This window comes from Schistocerca cancellata, chromosome 3 (genome assembly GCF_023864275.1).
Source record: "Schistocerca cancellata isolate TAMUIC-IGC-003103 chromosome 3, iqSchCanc2.1, whole genome shotgun sequence".
In the NCBI taxonomy this organism is placed as follows: domain Eukaryota; kingdom Metazoa; phylum Arthropoda; class Insecta; order Orthoptera; family Acrididae; genus Schistocerca; species Schistocerca cancellata.
Genome location: NC_064628.1, coordinates 157,682,641 through 157,706,354, shown reverse-complemented (window position 1 = coordinate 157,706,354; position 23,714 = coordinate 157,682,641). Strand labels below are relative to the sequence as shown.

At 42.4% G+C, this 23,714-nt stretch overlaps 1 long non-coding RNA gene across 1 annotated transcript in view; it reads left to right on the top strand.

Moving 5' to 3' along the window:
• LOC126176297 (uncharacterized) overlaps positions 1–23,714 on the top strand; it is a 186,966-nt gene that overhangs the window by 85,154 nt on the left and 78,098 nt on the right. The window lies entirely within an intron of this gene.

Genomic DNA, 23,714 nt, shown 5'->3' with positions numbered 1-23,714 from the left:
GTCTCCGTTTTTATGACAGAAGGAATTTCTTGAACTTGCTTTATATTGAGCTCTAACGGGGGTTCCATCACGGGTGGTAATAAATAGTGAATGTTGGCCATTTCAGTTCGGTGTGCACTAATAACAATACCGCATTGACAAAGCACTTCCGTCAAGAGGTTTCATTGCCCACATATTTGAATACAATGGCTCTGGTAGATTATCGGCAATTCTGATGACACTTAACCCATTCTCACGTAACTTGCGTCCTTTCGTCCCTCTGGGCTAACGATATCTCTTCAATCGCATACTGTTTTGTGTGTTAAAAAGGAAGCAGAGAATCCTCTCTTGTATTGGGAATTAGAAGATGCTGACTCTGAATGACGAATTAAGATTGTTTATTGAGAAGGGAGGGTTTTGAGGATTACATCAGTGCATCAAATTCGCCGTGTGTTTTGCAGTGCTGTCTCACCCGCAGTTATCTGACAGCGAACGATAAACAAATCGAAAGGACCATGCAGCCCTCATATAGGAACTTCAGGTCCTAAATGTGGCATTAGCATTTTATATCTCCTTACACTTTTGTGGAAGTCTCACTCAAGACAAACCTTCAAATAAGACATCCTGACACTTAAATTCCTCTCTTTTGGAAATACGTTTCCTGCTATAGCCACTCTACGTTTTATATCGTTTCTACTTCAACCATCAGTAATTTTTCTGCCAAAAAAGGAAACCTCGTCTACCACTTTATATGTCTGATTTCATAATCTAATTCCTTTAGCATCATCCGAATTCGACTAAATTCCATTATCCTTGTTATACCGTTGTTGGTTTTTTTCAGGACACTGTTCACTGCGTTCAACTACTCGTCCAAGTCCTTTGCAGTCTCTGGTTGAATTAATGTCATCGGCTAATCACAAAAAAAAGCTACAACCTTACTCACTCCCTTCTCAACCACTGTGTTTCCCTTTCACGTCCTTCAACTGTTACAACTGCTTCTGGTTTTTGTACATATTGTAAATAACGTTTCACTTTTTGTATTTCATCCCTGCTACTTTGATTTTCGAAGACTGTATTCCAGTGTCAAAAGCGTTTTCTAAGTCTTAAAACTGCTATAAACGTTGATTAGCCTCTCCTTAAAGTATTTTCTAGGAGAAGTCGTAGTGACAGTATCGCCTCACGTGTTCCTCGATTCCTCCAGAGCCCAAGCTGATTTTCCTTAAGGTCGTCTTGTACCAGCACAGCTGGCCGGGCTGCCCGAGCGGTTCTAGGCGCTACAGTCTGGAATCGCGCGACCGCTATGGTCGCAGGTTCGAATTCTGTCTCGGGCATGGATGTGTTTGATGTCCTTACGTTAGTTAAGTTTATGTAGTTCTAAGTTCAAGGAGACTGATGAGTTCAGAAGTTAAGTCCCATAGTGCTCAGAGCCAATTGAACCATTTTTTCTTGTACCAGTTTTTCCATTCTTCTGTAAATAATTCATGTCAGTTTTTTGCAAGTATGACTAGTAAGTTCGGTAGTATTCATACCGTTCAGCACCTGCCTTCTTTGGAATCGGAATTATTACATCCTTAACGGAGTATGAGGGTATTTTGTTTGTATCGTACATCTTGCACACTAGGTGGAATAGTTTTGTAATGGTTGCCTTTCCCATCTCTCTCAATGATTTTGAGGGTATGTCGTCAACTCCAGGGGTCTTGTTTCGTCTTAGGCCTTTCAGTACTGTGTCAAATTCTTCTCGCAATGTCATATCTCACTTCTCAATCTCATCTGTTTCTTTAAAGTTGTTTTCCTTGCTTATTTATTTCTTCCACCTTCCAGCTTTTCCTTCTTTGAGAAGTACTGGCTTGGCATCTGAGCTTTTGATATTCATTCAGCTGCTTCTCTTTTCTCTCCAAAAATGCCTTCGAATAATTTTCCTATAGGCGGCACCTATCTTTCTCCTAGTTATGCATGCTTCTTCATATTTGCATATTTCGTCTAGCCATTCCTGCTTTGTCAATTTACACTTCTTGTCAGTGTTATGTTTTAGTCGGCGGTATTTCGTTTGATTACTTTCTTTTGTTGCATTTTTCTGTTTTCTTCCTTCGTGAGTTACTTTAATATTTCGGACGCGATCTAAGGTTTTCTTATGGGCATTTGCCTTTTTCCAGTTAGATCCTCTTCACAATTTCATCCCTCAAAGTTACCCATTCCCCTGTTTCAGTCAATCGTTGCCCAATGTTACGTTTGAATCTCTCAACAACCTCTGGTTCTTTCAATTTGTCCAGGTCCAATATCCTTAATATGCTACCTCTCTGAAATTTGTTCAGCTTCAGTATGCAGTTCATAACCAATAATTCATGGTTTCTCACTCGAACCATGTAAAAAAATTGGTGACCAACTTGAATGACCTGTGTTCCTTACATTGGGTCCAGCATGCTACAGATTGTACCATCCGTCCGCTAGCGGCACAGCTGCGAAATATAAGCTTTGTAAAAATAACCAATGCGTTTACGTTGAGAGAATTCATAGAAAGAAGTAGGCTAATCATTAAAGCTATCCTGAGAGTCTTTTGTTCCATTTGCTGTTACTTAAGTGAGATTTCTGCGCTTTTAAATAAACTGACTTACTCATGTGTAGATAAGGGTTAGCTAAAGCGGTACCATAAGCAGATGTTACCGTTCGTATTGCAGAATGCCAATTTACGTTACGCATGTAAGAAGGCTAGTATATACAAAATGATGGCTTGTGCACTGATTTATTCATGGAGTAGTCGTTAGTCCCAGACGAGTTACATTTAAATCATGGGAGCGCCACCACTGGTATAAAAATTCATTTACCGTCTTACAATGCATTATTATTATCATCGTCTTTGTATATTTGTGTTAACGAGCCCTGGGGACAGTACATATGAGTAAAATTTTTACCATGCGTCTATCAAATTTTACTTCTTTGCGTATTGGTTTCAGAGCAATATAATTCAGTTTTCACTTCAACTAAAAATGGGACGAAAAGTTGTGAGTTATTACGTCCGAAAATAAAAAGCTAAAAAACGTGTATATATACAAAAAGACAACAGCGGATAACATGATATGACCAATTTACACAATTCATTTAATTAGTTCAAGATTGTACAAGTAGCGTACGGACGCCGTGTCAGAGGTTGTCCCATCGGCCCCGCGTAACAGAAAATTACACTTAACGCATAAAGGAAATGGGCTGCTAATTGTACAGTCTGAAATAAATGTTAACCACTTTATATGTATGGACGTAAATAACTCACCCTGTTCTTCAATCTAATTTTTAGTTTAAATGAAAACATAGTTATATTACTGTGAAAGGGTTATGGAAATAAATAAAATTTTGAGATCGCATGATTATTTCTCCCTTATACAGTAAAGAAAGTTGCTGCGATTCCGGCGTATCCACCATAGAGTGGACGTCGATGACGATATTGCCGTCATTTACTTGAAGTATTGTGTGCTGAGGGGTTAACAGAAGTCAAGAGTACAAGTGGTCACGACAATTGGGACAGTAAGTCGTAATGAAGCGTTTTGCAACAGATTTTATCAATAGGACCGTTAACCACACGTCTTGGGCCCCAGGAAGAAAACAAGGGATTGCGTATTCTCAACGAGGCCACAACTGTTACGTAGGGGCTTAGGTATCGAAGAGGCTACGTTTGACTCGAGCACACATTGGGCATCGCGCTAAGGACTACGACGGCGGCTTGAGCGCCGCCTCGTCCGTAACACGCAGATTCCGTAGGCGGCGGCTGCAGCCACGGCGCGCCTTTTGAATGTGTCATTGAGCAGCAGCAGGGCCCATTGAGGAGCTCCGCCATTCAGGTCAGCCGTCGCCCGCCCGCCCGCCGCCCGCGCCACCGAGACCGAGACGGGACCTTCCTTTTTTCTCGTCTTTTTTTCCCTTCTTCCCTTCTGCCGCTTGCTCTGTGGAGACGAGAACCTTACGCGCTCGCCGCCGCCGCCGCCTCCGCCGCCGCTCTCGGCTTCCGGCGTTGTCACGGTGCGGCGAGGCGCGGGATAAAATATTGCGGAGACGGAGGGCGTATTATGTGGCGGAGGCGAGAGAAAGTACGTGGCGGCAGGCGGCTTTGCCGGCTCCTCACCGCCACGCCGTCTGGTGTCTCGCGGCCGCCCAGCTGGCTCGGTTCTGCCGCCTGCAAAACGGCTAACCTGACTCGCTTTCTCTCTTATGCACACTCACTTCCTCTTTTTTTTACATGCGATGTGCTTCGTGTAAGCCGCTTTTCGGACGACTGCAGAATAACAAATTGGCACTCGGCAAGGGAAGTGTAGATTGATCATTAACGAAGAGGACTGTAGCTTTCAACTTGAGCATTAATAATCGCTGTAGAAGTGAGGTTTGAAGCAATCTGATATTAAATAACGAAAACTTTTTCTCACCACCCTTAGCTACGTTACTGTCGACCAACTGCAAATCAAAAGAAAAGATGTGTCGATAAATACACAATTCACTGTTTCTTCCAGTTATTATCGTTTCATTTGATGAAAATTTTGCTGTACAGATAAATGCCCCAACAACAAAGCTTTTTACTGCTTATGTGGACGCCTTGGTGTTATGGAGGACACATGGTGGAATACAGATTGTGTATTATAGTCGCTAGAAATTCAAAGAAATCATAGTTCGTGTTATTGGGAAAACAACTGATATGGAAGACTGTGAGGCGGTGAAACAGTCAAGTGAGCGAACATGAAAAATTGACAGACATGCTTTTATTTGGCTGTTTATAATGTTCAGGTTCATATTCATTCCCTCAATGTGGAACTAAGAAAAAATCGGTGAGGAGGTACAAAAACAAACAAAAAAGGTTGATCTTCTTTTTGCTTGTTTCTTTCAGATTATCCTTGTTCTAAAAGATTCAAAAAGTGAAATTAAGTATGCTTGTGCCCATCATTTGACATTTACACTCATTTTTTTCGCTTTCACTGTCGCGATCAACACTGTAGTTTTCAGTGAGAAACTGGGAAATCGCAGAGGTGTAATTTCTGTCTCGTTGTGCAGCCAAGTAATTGGCGATTCCACTCAGTAGATATGTCAACGATATGTCAACGTAATCACAAAGGAACTTGGTCTTCCGCCACACCTACACGCAACTTTGCTAGACATACCTTAAGGAACAGAGAGCTTCAATAGTGCACCTCCCATATTGTACTAATGTACCCACTTGTAATTTCAGTAGCACATGAGACAAATATCATAACTACAATGCTAATTATAATTTCGTCTGTCTGAAAAGGATACAATTAAGACAGGAAACATACTGACCAGATTAAAGAATCCACTGCAGCCCAAAAACTATTCAGAAATTGGAGGGATCTTTACAGACTATGGAAAGTTCGAGAGTCGAATGTGGTACCAGTGCTTCCACAAATTAGAGCATCTGGACTCGAAATGCGTAATAAAACGAGAAATAGAGAGACACTTAAGAATTTATGTTTCAGATTATCTTGGTGCACAGAAACAGGACTTTCACTGTAGGTGGTGCGATGCAGACTAGCATCTGACGCAACGATTTCATAGGGAATAGAAAGTGGCTTCCGAAGCACTACAGCAATAGGTCTGTTTGGCGTATTTTCTTTACGTAATGTATCAATGCAATGAACAGTTAATCGTAAATAACACACACACACACACACACACACACACACACACACACACACACACACAGCACGAACAAAAAATAATAACAGTTATGAACCAATTCTCCTTATTTAGGTTGCTGTCTCAGTTCATTGCATTATTAGACTAAAGAAAAATACCTCAAAGAACCACGTAATCACATCAAATGGCGGGGAAGTATTAGCGTGTTTCATAAAGTACACAAAGTAAACATTTGGGTTTTATTCTCTTTTAAGATTTCGGCATGTTGGTTAGTCACGAATTACATACAGATGAACCAGAACTCCGCCGATAAACTTTCAAGGATGGCAGTATGGACCAAAACACAATTCTAGTGAATATCTTAAGAGGTATGAGTACTTGATCATCGTTATTGATATATCTCTTCTACTGAATTAGTGCTCATAGCTCTTAAGACAAGTATTTTAGAGCCATGTTAACTAGACATTTTTCCTTGTTTTGGTCCATACTACCACCACTGAAAGTTTGTCGTCGGATTTGTGGTTCACACGTATATGATTTTCCCCCCATTCGTGAGCACTCTACGTTGTTGGTGGGTCTAGCATTATCTATGTCACAATGACGTATTGTAATTAGATAAGTACCACACATGGTTTTCAATGAATCAGTGTATTTAACAACTAACATTTTATTGACAGCGAGTCATCGGAGCAATAGTTTGAACAAAAGAGTCGATTATGGTCATACTGAAGATGTTAGTTCTGCAAGGACAGTAATTAATTCGGGCGGAACAACACAAAATACGAATATGCATGTCTGGAAGGACGGACACTGTTGACGATCCACAGCTGTATGAAATATTTCGAAATTAATTCACGGGCTGTGAATTCCTTACATAGATCTACCCAATAGTGACGTATGAAAATTTGTACCGGACCATTTCCCTCTCGTCGCGAAAGGTCGCCGCAACAACTTCGGCTATACGTTCACGCTCCCCGGACCAACCCATACTATGCAGCTGACGGAGAAATCGCAGTCAGCGCATTAATTTCGAAATATTTCGTACAGCTGTTGGTCATCAACAGTGTCTGTTCTTTCCACCTGCATGTATTACAGACATAGGCGGGCACACGACAATAACATAATTTGTATCGATTCCTCGTTTTCTGTTGTCCCTGCTGCGGGAATCCAGGTAACGTTGCGAGCATTAGGTGATGACTTTAGTGGTGTACGAAATACGGATGTAGACTGTGTGATATACGGAAGTTTCGGTCGGTCCAGGAAGCGTGGACGGTTAGCCGAAGTTGTTAAGGCGACCGCCCGCAACAAGTGGGAAATCCGGGTTCGAGTTCCGGTCCAGCACGGATTTTCATTTCACCATTGACTTGTAGATCTATACCTAATACAGCTAACGCCAAGTAATTCGCAACCTTGGAATTAATTTCAAAGCAAAATATTCGTAAAATTAAGGTGATCAAAGTCACAGTGTGTTTTAATCTGAATTTTATAAACCTGACAGAAACAATATTTTGTTTACAATTCCACTGTGGCATATGATAACTTTTATAATGAAGTAGTTCAGTATTATAGAAGGGGCGATTTATTGAAGTTAATTAATATGTAACAAAAGAGAGGGAAGGGATAACGGAAGTCTGTGGCCCTCCCTGTCATGCTCTGCCTTGCGGGGTTGTGCGAATGCGGTATGGAGGGGCATGTGGTCAACACACCTCTCTCCCGGCCGTTGGGCAGTAGCGGGCCTGTTTAAATACCCGAAAGTTTTGTTTTGAAGCTCTGCCTTTCAGTGTTACCACTTTTATTGGGCTTAAAATGACAGCATGGATACTGGCGATAACCGAGGCGTTCTGACAAGCTAACCCGTGAGATAGCTGTCCGTGAGAGACGCGTGCGCTGTGGGATGGGCATGTGCCTCGGGAGCAGCGGGCGGCGTCAGCTGTGACTGGCGGCGCGGCCACTGACCCCGACAGGAAGTTGTGTCTAGGCGCTCTCTGACGTCATCCATTGTGCAGCTATTTGCGGCGCCAGCCTCGCCCCACAACCTGCTCCATAAATAACGCTGCATTCCTGCCCCCTGCTGTCTCTCATGGGCTCTTTGCGCCCCCGGCTAGCAGCTATCAGTCCATTTTAAGCGAAAACCTAGCTGCCACAACGACCTGCATCAAGAGAAAATAGGATAACAACCATTATTTACTCGTGTTTTATTAAAAATTAGACATGTAAATACGATACTTGCTGAAATTACGGTGTGAAACAATATATTAGAAGTGTGTGTGTGTGTGTAGGGGGGGGGGGGGGTGAGCGTGTCTGAGAGAGAGGGAGGGAGGGGGGAGCTGCTCCGCAGTTACAGATCATCACTAACACCACAAAGCTGCTTACTAGCATCGTTAGGAAATCGCTAGTAGGGTACAAAAAATTTGTCAAAAGTCACATGTTACATTTAGAAAGTTTTGTTAGTGGCTATCTTTATATGTAGCAGATATCCAAGGGAAAGAAACGTCTAGTTCGCAGAAGGAACCAGAATTTAACTTCTTGTACACGAAATAACATCGTGTGTGTTCTGAATATTTGATAATACGTTGTGCTTGATGGGCTTATTAGGCTTCACGTACTTTACATGGGAATACTGATCCTATAATTAGAGGCTGGACTGCTTTGTTGTACGTCAGATGTGCGACTGTAGTCACTAATCCCGCATCAAAAATAGCTTTCCGTGTAGTTGCTTTCACTATGATCGAGCCTGACTCTCTGAGAATATTGCATTTAACTTAAGAAATCACTTTTGTAAACGACTGCCTGATCGAAGATTTACATTGCTCTCTGAGATTGAATTTTGCGTATCTCAAAGGATCCAGGTACGTATTGCATACTATCATGTAAGTTTCTCTTCGTTTCTGTTAGAAGAGAGAAATCAGGTACTTCTCTGTTTCAGCATGGTGATGTTTGCTGTGTGTCGTCCAGCATTCGTAAGCCTTAACGATGTCCACAAAACTGCAAATACCAAGAATATTTTTAAAGATGTAAGATGTTTCCAACTTCATGTGAATGCTTGTTGAACATAATTTTGTCAATTTAGCGGAAAATCCGAAAGCTCTTCAGGACTAGTCCGCAGATGCATAACAGGACGCTTTGGCGTCTGCAGCTGTTGAGCCACCAGCGCCATGCGGGTATCTTTCTGATTAGATGTGGAGCAGCAGTACTAAGTTAATGTAACGAGTCTTACCTATCACAGGTTTCGTGAGCAGAACGTACGGTTACCATGGGCTTCCTCGAATGTAACAACGCGTTTAATGGATTAGAGGAGTTCATCATGAATTGTGTGACGTATTTTATCCCACGCACTGCTTAAAGTGCAAATCGGGTTATTCTACGCAGTTAGCATTAAGATAGCTATTGTCTGGAAGTATTATTTCTGAACTGTGATACTCGTTGTATTACACGCTCAGCGGAATCGCCTTACGTGCATGCTACCCGCCTGGCAGCGGTGGCGCAACAGTTGCAGACATCGAAGGGGCCCTGTTACGCATCAGTGGACTCGTCCTGAAGAGCTCTCGGATTTTCCGCTAAGTTGACAAAATAATGTTCAAAAAGTGTTCACATGAAGTTGGAAACAACTTACATATTTATAAATAGTCTTCGAATTTGTACTTTCGTTGACGTAGCTCAAGGTGAACATTCTGTGTCGCCAGATCATTGGCGGCGGTGAAAGAGTGAATGAGTTGTTAACTGTTCTGAATTTCTTTTGAGAGCCAAAATATTTTATTAGTTCATCCCCTAGTAGGACGCGTTGTTGATATGCTATATGCTACGGTTTTATACGTTGTTGACCGTTAAACATACTTTCCTTCCGGTAGCGGTTTTGCTATCTTTTTTGCATTTATGCACTGACTTAGTCAATGAAAAAGTGCGTGCTTTCTTGTTTCTAATTTTTTTTAAGTTAGGAAATCGTTCATGATCGGTGACATGATTTGGCTATGCAGCTAATACACAACAGAGCTATCTAATCTATTTAAACAGCAAATGAAAATCCAAAGACGTTTCTGTCGCAAATCTCGAAAATTTCCTCACAGATTTCGAAAATTTCCCCACAGATTTACATCAAATTTTTACACGATATTCCAATAAACGTTTTGACGGACGTAAGCTACATGTTTTAAATGTATATAATAGGAAAATGTTGCTAGCGAAGATCTCGAAAAATTCTTGACCGACTGACTTCAATTTTTTACGCGATACTCTCATAAACATCCAGACAGACATAGTAGATTTTTTTAAAAAAACTTCAGTGTACAGGTTTTCTGTTAAAACCCGTAGCAAGACAGAAAATGCTGTGCTGTGAACAAGTGCGGTTTTGTTTTCTTTCTCGCAGTCAGTGTTCACTACGCTAGCAGAGCAATTAAACCATTGGACAAATTGTCGACGCCATATATCTTCTTTCTCCTTCTGAATACAGAGCTATGTGTTGTTTTGTTTTCTTCCTTAAGGCGGTTTTAACAGAAAACAGGAAGTTGTATATATGGATTAAGGACTTATGATTAGAATACTACTTCGGAATCTGAATCGTCCGAAACGTTGTAATGCTACCCGTTTTCAGATTAAAACTATATGAAATCCTGTCAGTGCTGCTACTATTCTTAAAAATCCAGTAGCAAGAGGTGTTCCTCATATCCCATATACCACTGATTCCAACCGATTACCCATTTATTTTAACAGACTTCAATTCTTAATCAGGATTTCGTTGGATGTAACAATAAATATGGCTCAAGTTCAGCGAGAGGGGGAAGAGGAAGTAGACCGAGGGGGGGGGGGGGGTTGGAGGACAGAGAGAAGAGGAAGAATGTGGTGGGCAGAGAGAGGGGAGAGAAGGAGATCAGGAAGTATATTCAATTCCCATACATACATCTCAGCAGTTGTGAAGCATTGCCGGGTTCATTAGTTATTAATGTATTTAGCAACGTTTCTTCTCGTATACTGATGAGTGAAAGGTTGGCTGGTACACTTTTATCGTTACATTCGACTGCATGCCTTTAATACAAACCGATGTTACCAGTACTAAACTTTTGCCAGTGTTCTTTTACAGTTGTTTTGACAAATGCTGGTCGTTGCTTTTTTTGGCTCAGATTTTCACGTCATTTACAACGATCTCAAGTAGCTTGAAGTTTACACCTTCAGCACTTGTCACAGAACTAGCGGCTGCTTGAAGACGAACTATATTTGACTTCATTAACTTTCGTCCATTGTTAGTCTTTATGCCTGTTTGGGTTTCTTGAGTTGTATAAAAACTGATTTCGGTGAATGACACTGATGCACAATAATGCCGTACGTTCCATTGCAACCATTTTGCGCATGCTGTCAGAAAAATATTTTCTTAGTTTGTGATTTGACTATTCATAAGCACGCAGCTACGATTGTCAGCTTCGACAGCAATTATAAGTTTATACATGAGCTGATTAAAAGTTTTTAGGAAAAGCCGTAAAATACTTACGGGAATTGAAAAAAACACGCACACTGCTCTGCATCAAGAGGAAGGCGTGTGGCTTACTGCACCTCGCGCTGAAAGTAGTTACTTCTCCAATAACAGTCTTTAGTAAAGAGCGTGCGCATCTTCTTTAGATATTTTTGTCATTTAGTGGGCCCGTAAGCAGTAAAACTTTTCTCCTAACCCTTTTTTTGCTTTTTAAGGGTTTTATCATTATTTTCTTGGGAGAAATTTCACCGATCACATCGGTTTCTAAGCAATTTTCACTTCTGTTTGCAATAGCGTAACCAGGTTTGCCTGCCAAAACCTGTTTTTTGAATACTGAGAATGCAACGCCCCATTGCTCGCTTTCTTTGTTCATTTGCTTAAAAGTATAACCGGCGAGAGAATATACATTAAACGTCTGATTATTGATGTTGTTTTGCTGATCAGTGACAAATATGGCAGTGATAAATATTTTCTGGCGCAGCGCTACACATTGTATTTGGATCCAAGGTCTATCTGCAATTGTATAATAATTCGTTTCTTTTCTCGAATATTCTTGATTGGACACTTTAAGGCTTAAGGTAGAGTTCTGGGAAAAAAATAGTGAAATGTGAAGAAGCTGTTCGTAGCAGAAAGAAACTACACGAGACTCCATACGGTCCAAAATTTACCACTCAGAAGTTGATTTCAGCCTGAAGCTACTTCTGCGACAGTCATAAGCAGAGGAATAATATAGCAACAGAGTTAATATGCACCATGGCATTGCAAGGATTATTGGTCTGGGTACATGTTTCTGTATGTGATTATCAAGGACGCTGCACATAAATAGTCAATAGTGAATTGCATTATCGACGTAACGAAACCCAAGTTTTCACAGACGTCAGCTATTGGAAGACTTACGGTCACACAAACAAGAATTCCCGCACAGATGACGCAGCAGCCACTGCTGTTCATGGCATCTTATGTAGGAATTTTCTTTGTATTTCACATGTTAAATGGTCGTCTTCGTCGCCGCAGTTGTCGTCTTTCCCCTGGTCTTCAAAGATTGCGTAAGCAGAAAAGTTTCCCCGCAATGAATCACGACGCACTCTCGCTACGTCAGCTCGTTGTCTCGACGCTGACGTCATTAAGAAAAGCCTGCGCCTAGCGACTTACAAGATGTTAATAGCAGAGACGACGACGAAACTGGGTTAATAGCGAATGCGTCGTGATGTTCATAACATGCTGTCAATAGCTCTCTCTCTCTCTCTCTCTCTCTCTCTCTCTCTCTCTCTCTGTGTGTGTGTGTGTGTGTGTGTGTGTGTGTGTGTGTGTAGGAGCGCGGACGCTTACTGCCCTCTTTGGTAACTTCACTTGTGCTGGGCCAAGCACTATCGGGAAAGCTCTAACGAACAGTCAAATATCCTTTTGATCAGTCTTCGTAAAGATTGCCAAACTTGCGACGACGTACGAGAGTGCCGCTGCCTCAAAGCCAATGATAGAGCCTGTAACCAACCAACTGCATCCTGACTGGTGCCTGTGTATCTGGGGCCATATGCGCAATGGTGCGGTCGGCATGTTTAAAAGGTCGCAACGAGTGATGGAGCGTCAGTGTTTTGGCTCACTCTGAAGATGGCTGAACGACATACAGCAGAAATATTCTGCTGCTGCACACTCGAAATTTAATGGATCAATCGGAAATCTTTCAGTCAGTCAGCAGCAGGAGCCGAATATGGGCATTCTCATTGGTCATCAACTTTTGCCTCCTGCCTAAACCTTTTGCAATTTAATTTCAAACAAAGCTGTGCTAGAAAAATACCGCACGTCATGGGGAAGTCTCCAATCTCAATTGAGCCTAGCAGACGCGCACTTAACATATAGCGTGGCTTGAGAACCAACCTTACATCGCAGTTTAGGCTGTATAAGGGAAATTCGCTCCGTCAGGATAAGGCAGCATACAAAACAGACTTATTAGCCCAGTTAACGAAGATCAAACAAGGTCGAATAGGGAAAATCCTGTGATCACAAATTTTTGTAGTGGTAGGAGGGAGTGTCATGAATAACATCTGAAAATCTCCACCGGGGGCGTGAATGTGGGATCGCGGCGTAAGGGGGGGGGGGAAGAGGAAGGCTTTAAAGTTAACTTTTTTACGTTAATAACTCGCAAACAGCTGGCGACGCAGTGCGCTCACGTGCACACAGGGTGTTTTATCTTCCGCAAAGTGCATTAACATTACATGGAATACAGATTCGAGTTACTAGTAACACTAATGCGAGAAAAGCAAATCTATGTAACTCTCTGCACGCTGTCCGACACTGCTAGAGGTGAAATTGATTCTTAGTCATCGTGTGTGGCATCTGTTGCGTTCTTCCCGGAAAGGCATTTTTCCCACCACGATCACTGCTTGCTTTTCGTTTTACAGACAGACAATACCTCCTCAGCAGTTTCTGTCCAGTCCACGTATGTGAGAAGACAAAATAACTTCACTGAGTTTGTGTTTATGTAGTGGAGTTACTTTCAGTTTACTGAGTGAGTACTTCTTTGCAGCTGTTAAATGAGCTTTTATGTGAAACTGTTTAACAGCTGGATTGTCAACTGTTTATCATACTGACGACCCTGTCCCAAGTGTAACATGCTGTCAGTATGTATTCGACAATGTTGATTTCATTGTCTCTACTATCACTGGCCGGGATACTTTTCACAGCATGAGGGAAATCAAAGGCATCACCTCATCCCCAGCGCTCCGAACATTTGAAGAGTCCCAGAGGCTTGCTCCCCTCTTCAACAGAAGTAGGTCACTTAGGTGTTATGGAACTTCAGATATTCCCGGCTTCCAACGTATGCGAAAGTGTGGCGACACCTCAATACATTTCGCTGCCTCAGTACCCCTAGCTGGGATACAGATCGCTCTATCCTTGTGTCGCTCTACAAAGCCCTGATTCAGTCCTGTCTTTACTGTGGGAGTCTTGCATATGCGTCTGTATCACTTTCAGCACTGTGGATACTGGATCCCATTCATCATTGTGGGGTCCAACTTGTGACAGGAGCCTATCGAACTAGCCCTGTGAACAACCTGGTTTGGGTCCAAATTGCGACAGGAGCCTTTCGAACTAGCCCTGTGAATACCCTTCTAGTCCACTGCCTATTGGGCTCCAACATCAGCTGTTGAATCATGCTGTGCACTTTCGTAGCTTCCCTGAATATGCCAATTACCATGTCCTTTTCCGTAGAAGGGAGCTCCACCTCCCACAGCAGCGACCCAGAACTGGGTTTACAATTGCTTCACGCCCTCATTGTTTCTGTTTAGAATTGCAACTTCGACCATTGTCGCCTCTGGTCGCCTCTGTCGCCTTCTTGGCTTGTGCCCCGACCTTGGATTTGCTTCGAAGTCTCGTTTGGTCCAAAAGATTCCGCTGACCCCACAATTTTTCGCCACCTGTTCTTGGCTGTCCTTGAGAAGTATCTGAGTTCGGAAGAGGTATTCACCAATGGCTCAATAGTCGGCGGACGAACTGGCTTTGTATACACACATGCACTGTGCAGTGAACTCCACTCCCTGCCAAAAGGGTGCAATGTCTTCACTGCTGAATTAATGGCCTTTGAGTTAGCCCTTAGCCACGTTCGTTCTTGCACTAGCAAGAGTATCCTAATCTGTAGTGCCTCCCTTTAGCAACCTTCAGGCTGTAGACCAGTGCTACTCACTTCACCCACTGGTTACAGCTATCCAGGATCTTGTTCCTGACTTCCATCGAGCTGGGTGGCCAGTCGTTTTCTTTTGGTTCCCTGGTCATGTTGGGATTTCGGGAAATGAACGGACTGACTGGTTGGTCAAGCTGGCCACCAGGATGCCGATTCTGGAAATGGGGGTCCCAGAACTGGAACTTCAGTCATTTATACATCGACTGCTGGAAGTCTGAAACTCAGAATTGTCTGGCCTGATCTCCCCCAAAAAACTGAGGACAATTAAGGAGATTACATTTTTTTTAGACAACATAGTTGTGTGGAGATACAGCGATTAATCTCCTTATAATCAATTATTCAAAATGACAGTCACAATCGCATTATTTATTTTGCCGCCAACCGGTTTCAACCCGCGATGGGTCATCTTCAGGACAATTTACACTATTTGGTCGCTCGCTGGAGTCGTCACCCTGCCTGTGCACAGTTGGTAACTATGCACTATGCAACTGTGCACAGGCAGGGTGACGACTCCAGCGATCGACCAAATAATGTAAATTGTCCTGAAGATGACCCATCGCGGGTTGAAACCGGTTGGCGGCAAAATAAATAATGCGATTGTGACTGTCATTTTGAATAATTGATTATAAGGAGATTACGATCACATGGCAGTCTTCCCTGCATGCTCCTCGGAGGGAATCCACCGTCCTCTGTTGGCCACACTTGGCTGACCCATGGCCACGTTCTCAGACATGAGGATTCCCCTTACTGCCGATGCAGAGCGCTCCTCACGTTGGCTCACTTACTCGTAGACTGCTCTAATTTGGGTACTTTGAGACCGTATCTTAATCTTCCTGACACTCAACCTCTCGTGCTAGCAGACGACACCAACTCGGCAGACCTGTTGTTACGTTTTGCGAGGGAGGTGGTTTCTATTCGTTCCTGTAAGGAGGGTTTTTTGGCCTCGCTGGTGAACCCCCTCCCCCGCCGTCCTTTCATGGGGGTCACTTGGGGCGGCCCTTGCTTTTTATTCTCTTTATTGTTTTTCATTTCTTGGTTTTAATGCCTTGTGTTGCTCATGTTTTAACGACTTACCTGTGCTGATTTTTTTTTTTTTGCTTGATCTCTGCTTTTTTATTGCGTTAGTTACACCTACGCTTTCCAGGATTTGCCTTTCGCCTCCTTCCTTGACGACGAATACTGCTAATTTGCCACTTGACAGATGAAGGGACTGATGACCTTGCAGATCATTCCACTCCAAACCAGCCAACCAACCTGAATAGAAGGGATTTTTAACGATAACAGTTAATTTTAAATGCGAACATTTTAGGTTAGGCTCTACCGTGACTGTTATTGACATTAAATGAAACAACAAGTTTACTGTTACCAGTCACTCTTTACCAAATTTACCATAAATATTTAGTTATGTTACCATGGCACCTGCCAAGTGTACAAAAGATTGACCTCATTTACAGATATATCATCACACCAACAGCTTGAAACTATATGTACATCAACTACAGGCACAAATTGCACAATAATCTGCATATTTTTAAGCATTAACCAATGTATTACCCCAACCTTTAGACAGTTATTACATGCAACAGATATAATCTTAAGACCCCTTGCCTTGTAAAGTTTGTCATACAGTCATTTTTTCCACCCTCTCTCTCCCTCTCACTTTCTCTCCCTCCCCCTGTCTATGAATCCCAACCAAAATTATTTGTGTATAATTTTACCAGTGTAGCCAACATGATTATTGTACTTAAAGTTTGTAACAATTCATCTTATTGTATAAAACGAGTATGAAGTTAAAGCTATTTTAACTTGTCAAAATCGGATTTATATACTACCTGAAGTATTTATTCCAAGAAATGTATTGGACACCTCAAAACAACACCTCCAAATCCTTTAAAATTTATTCATTAATAATGTTGTTAGGACATATATTTTTTGTACTTTGTGATAATGTTTTCGCTTCTGCTATACGATCCATGCACGCACTAGTTTTCGACGCCGTATTTGTTTACAAAACATGATAGTATACATGTGATGTGTTACGACAGTGAATGGAACCTGTGACCACTGGAAGTACTTTATAAATCTTATTTTATGTTTACCATTAGATACACATTTAATTTTTTGTCAAAAGAAACCCAAAATCATGCTCTGAAATAGCGTTTTGTTTCTCCAGTAGACAGTGCCACAAGTTCCTCCAAAAAATCATAACACAACACACACCAAATGTCATACTAACAAATGTAAATCCACCTGATGATGGAGGTTTAAACCTATGAAACGCGTCGTGAAGATAAATAAACAGTGACTGGTAACAGTAAACCTTTTGTTTCATTTAACACAATTAATGGTGAAAGAAGTTCAGTAACTTTCTGGTCATTCATTAATTCGCAACCAAGTAAGTGCAACATAGTTACACCGCTTTACAATACGTTGTCAACAATAGATTAGAGCAAGGTGTCACATTTACTAACCCAGTTCCATTCCCACCAAAAGTAAAAATGTCACTGACATCATCACACGTACAGATTATACATTTCTCAGCCATTGTTTATAGGAACGTATTTTACATAGCTCACTTAACAACTGCAAATAAGTACTCATTTAATAAACTGAAAATAACTCTACTGCATAAAAATGCGCCCGGTGAAGTTATGTTGTCTAATCACGTAAGAGAAACGGGCAGGATTTGCTGGGAACGTTTAGTTTGCCTCCAAAATGAAAAAGCGAGCAGCGATCGTTGTGAGGTAAGTTGGCTTCCCCGGAAGAGCTCTACAGACTCCATACAAGATTACTAAGAAGCTATTTCCCCTCGAGTATTGCAGAACAGTGTGCAGAGATTTACGTAGATGTTGTTCATGTGCGTTTTTTGTATTAGTATTATTAATAACTCATATCTGTATTCCATGTTGCGTTAGTGCACTTCGCGGAAAATAAACACCCCGCGGGAATATGTACGCCTTGCGTCAACAGTGATTCATAAGGCGCACTAAGAAAGGTTGGTATAACTTTGTGAAATATCCTGCAGTTGCTTCTTGTGAGATATGGAATAGACAGAGTGAGGAATCACTAGCTCCCTCCGCCGGCCGCGGTGGTCTCGCGGTTCTAGGCGCGCAGTCCGGAACCGCGCGACTGCTACGGTCGCAGGTTCGAATCGTGCCTCGGGCATGGATGTGTGTGATGTCCTTAGGTTAGTTAGGTTTAAGTAGTTCTAAGTTCTAGGGGACTGATGACCACAGCTTTTAAGTCCCATAGTGCTCAGAGCCATTTGAACCACTAGCTCCCTCTCCACGTTTGCAGGCTTTCAACCACAATCCGGCGACCAGCCTCCCTCTCTCTTCTACTCCACATCTCTCTCCACCATCTTGTCCAACAGCACACATTGTCACCCCTTAATTCGTCTCTGCTGCACTTAAACGTCGTACACCATTAAATAGTTTTTCTTAAATCACCAAATTCAACGACTGTATACCATTAAAACACTATTTTTAATATTATGTGATTTTTCCATTCTTTGCAACGCGGAAACTGTGAGCCTTAAAGAAAAAGTGAATAGAATCTTTTTTGTAGGATTCTTGATGTACTCTACTTTTTTTTTTACTGGAAAACATATTCGCTAGAAGCAGCGATTTTCGAGTTACTCGAGAAAAACACCGACCCCATGCTCATACTCCACCGGTGGCGATTTTTAGTATATTCTTCTAGACACTCCCCTGAAAACTGTAAAAAAAAATTTGCGAGTGCACGATTTTCCCCTAATTTTCCTTCGTTGACTGGACTAATTATATGATAGCACACAGGGATCACGGAGACTACGCTGGGCGCGGGATCTTGGGGCGCTAACAGCCGAGATCATGTCCCATGGCGCAACCATACATGGGGACAGATTCAAAAGGAAGTAATATCCATGCCCTAGTTGAAATCCGAATCTGATACTGTTACTCCGAAGAACATAACTCCACGCATTTATTCTGTGAACAGAATCTGTCGTCACATGATCGACATCACAGCTGCTTCGTAAGAACTCCAACAAAGGATTATATAGTACTTTTTCCCTTATTTTGTAAGGTGCTGCACTGGCTCGAATCCCTTTCGAGTAGTTACAATATCTTTACCAAATCATCTGTCCTTTAGAATATTCTGTTTTGACAATGTTGCAATTAAGGGATTTTTTACTATCGATGTTTAATTCCGTAAAAGGTTATCCTTTGTTGCCTTCAGACTGAATATTATCTATTAATTCTCTGTAATAGCTATTGGAGCAGAGGCAGAGTGATTTCCTGAAGACAGTAACGCCACTGATGAAGGGGGTAGCAAAATATTCGTTAGGTTCTCGTTGATGCGTATAGCAAAACGATCTCATTCGACGTACGCCGAGAAATACCGGCAGCTTCTTCACTTACACTCGTAAATTCGGCATTGTACGTGGTGATTATAACTAAACTTGATAGTGCCCTCATGGAAAACAAATGTCCCGGGGGGAGGGGGGCAATGAAACTTTAGGGAAAGATTTGTAAGGACATGCGAAGAGAAATAAGGAATAAATCACTGAAAAAATTATTATTTCCAGATGAGGGATAACATTTGTTAATTTTTACGTTCCAAGCTACAAACATTGCTCAATGTGACGACCATCTGAATTCACGACAGCCTGGAACCGCACTAGACATTCGATTTTACTACAATTGTTTGCAGCACTTGTCGAACAGTCGACTGTGGAACGAGCAGCCGTCGTGGCAAAGCTCAGCCATGGCAACAGTAACTTCTTCAACAGTTTGTGGCGCAATTGGCCGTCGGCTTCTCCCAGGAGCAATTCCCAAATCGCCAGTTAATTCGAACTTCCGAATCGTGTCCTGCAACCCCGGTGCTGAAAGAGGGCTTCTCAATACTCGTATTCCTTTAACGCGTCTATACTCGCGCTGCAGCTGTAATGCACCCTGATGGTTGTTTCAAACCTACGTCGCCGTACCTGTACCGGCGCCTAACGGCAAGTCATGTCACATTACCAACAACGCAAATCCAACTGCGCAGAGTCTGAACATAATTCCTGTAAAGCTGGATACCCATATGGTAAATAGTTTTCTGTCAACGCTGGCGCAAGTAGTGGAAGTTCAATTGTAACCAACCTGAATAGCATGGACTGCAATAGCGGGGATATAGCAACAGCTTGGTGTAAGTATACTCAAGGACTATTCACATTTGCGCTGTGATCTCTTAGTATTCAATATTAAGCTATATTTGCACGAGTATGGAGATTATGATATATTGGATTTGTCTCAGTTTACACAGAATACCGACGAAGGTGCCTTGCAGAACGTGATACGGCAACTACTGCTTGTCGCGTGGATCTCGTTATAGAAGGCGAGTTACTTCCCAGGCACGGTTAGTGCACACGACAGCGACTTCCTGTTGCAGGCCGTGCTCTGTTCACACTAATTGACTGGTCTAATTAGCAGCAAGGTGGCGAAGGCTCCCCCTGGTCGGCTGGCTGGTTGTAGTGTGTGCTGAAACGGCCAGCCAGTATTCCAGCGAGAAAACCATCAGAGCACAAGCTTTTACCTTGTATGTACGTGTCTGCAGAGCAGTAAATTTTATTTTTAAGGCTGTTAAATGCTCGTAAAATTTTGTTATTCCACCTATACTAATTAAGGTACAGTTCGAGATATAACGGCAACGTTCTGAACAGCGGTCATGTGTATTTGTATATATATTTTTTGGTTTAGAAAGATCGTTATTCCGATAAAATATGAAACAACGCAAGAACATAGCCCTTTCCTTTTCACACTCGTTGTTGTCAATGTAGTATATGCCAGAGAGAGACAGATGTTTTCGAAAAGTTGTTCGAATATGTAGTTACTAATACGTTATTAAATGCTCATGTAACAATGTTAGTGCCGTGCGTACCAGTGCCTGAGAAGTTAATGTACACTGGGATGACAAAAACTCGTGAGATACCTCATATCGTGTCGGACCTCTTTTTTCCCGACGTAGTGCAGCAACGCGTTGTGACAGTGACTCAACAAGTCGTTGGAAGCCCCCTGCAGAAATTTGAGCCTTATGCCTCTATAGCCGTCTATACTTGCGAAAATATTGCCGGTGTAGGATATTGTGTAGGAATTCACTTCTCGATTATGTCCCATAAATGTTCGAAGAGATTCTTGTGGATGGTCAGATCATTCGCTCCAGTCGTCCAGAATGCTCTTCAAACCAATCGCGAACCAATTGTGGCCTGGTGACATGGCTCATTGTTATCCGTAAAAATTTCATCGTGGTTTGTTGCAAATGGTCTCCAAGTAGCCGAACATAACCATTTCCAGTCAATAATCAGCTCAGTTGGAGCTGAGGACTCAGTTTACTTCATGTAAACACAGCCCACACCATTATGGAGTCACCACCAGCTTGCACAGTGCCATGTTGACAGCTTGGGTCCGTAGCTTCGTGGGATCTGCGCCACACTCGGACCCTAGCCTCATCTCTTAGCAACTGAAATCTGGACTCAAATGCCCAGGCCACGGTTTTCCAGTCGTTTTGGGTCCAACCGATTTCGTCACTAGCCCAGGAGAAGAGCTACAGGCAACGTCGTGCTGTTAGCAAAGGCACTCGCGTCGGCCATTCGCTGCCATATACCATTAACGCCAAATTTCACCACACTGTCGTAACGGATGCGTTCGTCATACGTCCCGCATTGATTTCTGTGGGTATTTCACACAATGTTGCTTGTCTGGTAGCACTGAAACTACGCAAACACCGCTGTCCTCGGTCATTAAGTGAAGGCCGTCGGCCACTGCGTTGTCCACGGCGAGATGTAATACCTGAAAACTGGTATTCTCGACCCACTATTGACACTGTGTATCTCTGAATATTGAATTCTCCAACGCTTTCCGAAATGAAATGTCCCAGGCGTCTACCTCCAACTACCATTCCGCGTTTAAAGGCCGTTAATTCCCGTCGTGCGGCCTTAACCACGGCGAAAACCTTTTCACACGAATCGCCAAATGAAGCTCTGCCAATATAGTGCCCTGTTATACCTGGGCGATGCTACCGTTATCTGTATATGTGCGTATCGGTGTTTTGTGACTTTGTCGCCTCAGTGTATGTTCCTTGCATGGTAGCTGTGAAGCATTTAAAAACTATGTAAGATAGTTTTCATTGTTCCGGCCTCGAGACGCGTTGTTCGTCCAACAATCTGAAAAACAGTTTGTTTGATACCTACTCATTAACAACAACTAGACGTCATTTCGTCTTACGTGGAAGACCCGTCTATTTCGATAGCGGTTATTTGTTACATTGTTGTTGTTTAGCAAAGTTAGTGTTTTTTCTAGAAACATCCTATTTTATTGTTTTAGGGGCGGAATACAGAAATTAGATAACACATGAACGAGTGCATAAATTCTATATATCTTGTTCAAGGGCCTTCTCACGAGGCTTAGTGGCTGTTGAGACAAGACATTGATCGAACTGCCACTGTGGCAGACGCGATTTGTTAAAAGGGGATTTGCACTCTGCTTGTGTAGAAATGTATCTACAAAGCAGTTTTAAACAGCGTTCAGTCACTGTTTAATACTCTTTCTCTTCACATAGTAACATTAATATGACCACTGACAAAGTAATATAGTAGGGTTTTGGATTAAGAACGTACCCAGGCTTTATTACGACAAACACAGAAATGTACCGTAACGTGTAGTGTTTGTTGTCATTTCCATGGGACAAACATGCAGTGGTGCTAGGCACAGCAGGTCGCGAGCCAGACAATTGCTGTTGGCTGGGCTGGCGTCCTCACAGATGTTCCAAATTGTTTCCTTCCCCTCTGGCCCGGCGCGCCGGCCGACTTCCGCTCAGACTACACAACAGGGCCGTCCAAAGCCCCGCAGCACTCACAGCTCTCACGATAGCAGTTTGTCTCTTGACTGCTGAACTGCTTACTGGACACAGTTGTATCAAGCAATAATGCTCGCCCTGTGCATAAGTTAAATGAACAGGAACTTATGAGGGAAATGTCGAAAATTAGCTTCCATTTAGTTGTCATCAAAATGACAGGACACGAAAGAAACGTGTGTTATGCGCACATACATTCCAAAGCTACTACTTAATATTTTTTAATTCTGCTTTTAGTTTGACGTTATCGTGCACTGAAGCTACACCGAATATCAACGTGTTCTGTGGTGTGTTTTGTTTGGCAATTCCGGCTTTTAAATGTTTCACTGTACATTGTTGAACTGGCTGTCGATCGTTCTACAAGCTGAATCAATATATTACGCCTTCCTGTACCAAAATAGTGACTCTTCTGGCGGGAAAAGTACGGAAATTAGTGTATAACATTCTTTTGACAACGATGTCATCAGAGACGTAGCACAAACTCGAAACGAGCAAGAGTCGTAAAGGAAATACAAAAATTAAGGTGATCGTTCTCTCGATCAGATTGTTACATGTGGTGGAAATTCCGCATTTTACGTGAATGATGAGACATAACAGCAAATTATGCTAAGAATTATTACCGCCAGTTCCTTGCACAAACTTGTAAAATGCCGCCAGACGTGCTACCAAGCGACGTGGCACAGCAGTCAGTGGCTTTCAAATCCCCGCCCTGCAACCATAGTTATGGTTTTTGTGGTTTCACTAAATAAATTAAGGTAAATACCGGGAAGGTTTCATTGACACAGGTTTAATTCCTTTCCTATCTTTCCGTAATCCGAGTTTTGCGCAACCTTTCTACTAACCTTATCGTCAACGGGACTTTAAGTCCTAATATTCCTCCCTTCTTTCGTAACATCGCATACAAAGATCTTTATTTCGTAATGAAGACGTGCATCATTCAGGAGTGCCAACACGTTTATGATAAAAAAAAAGGCAGTGACGAAATTCACTGTATTTATACCTCGTGAGGGGCCCCTTGCCAGGGTAACGGCCAAGACCTCAGCGGCACCGAAGGCGTAGATGAGTATCATCAGTAAGGCGGAACTGTCCGTCAGTTAG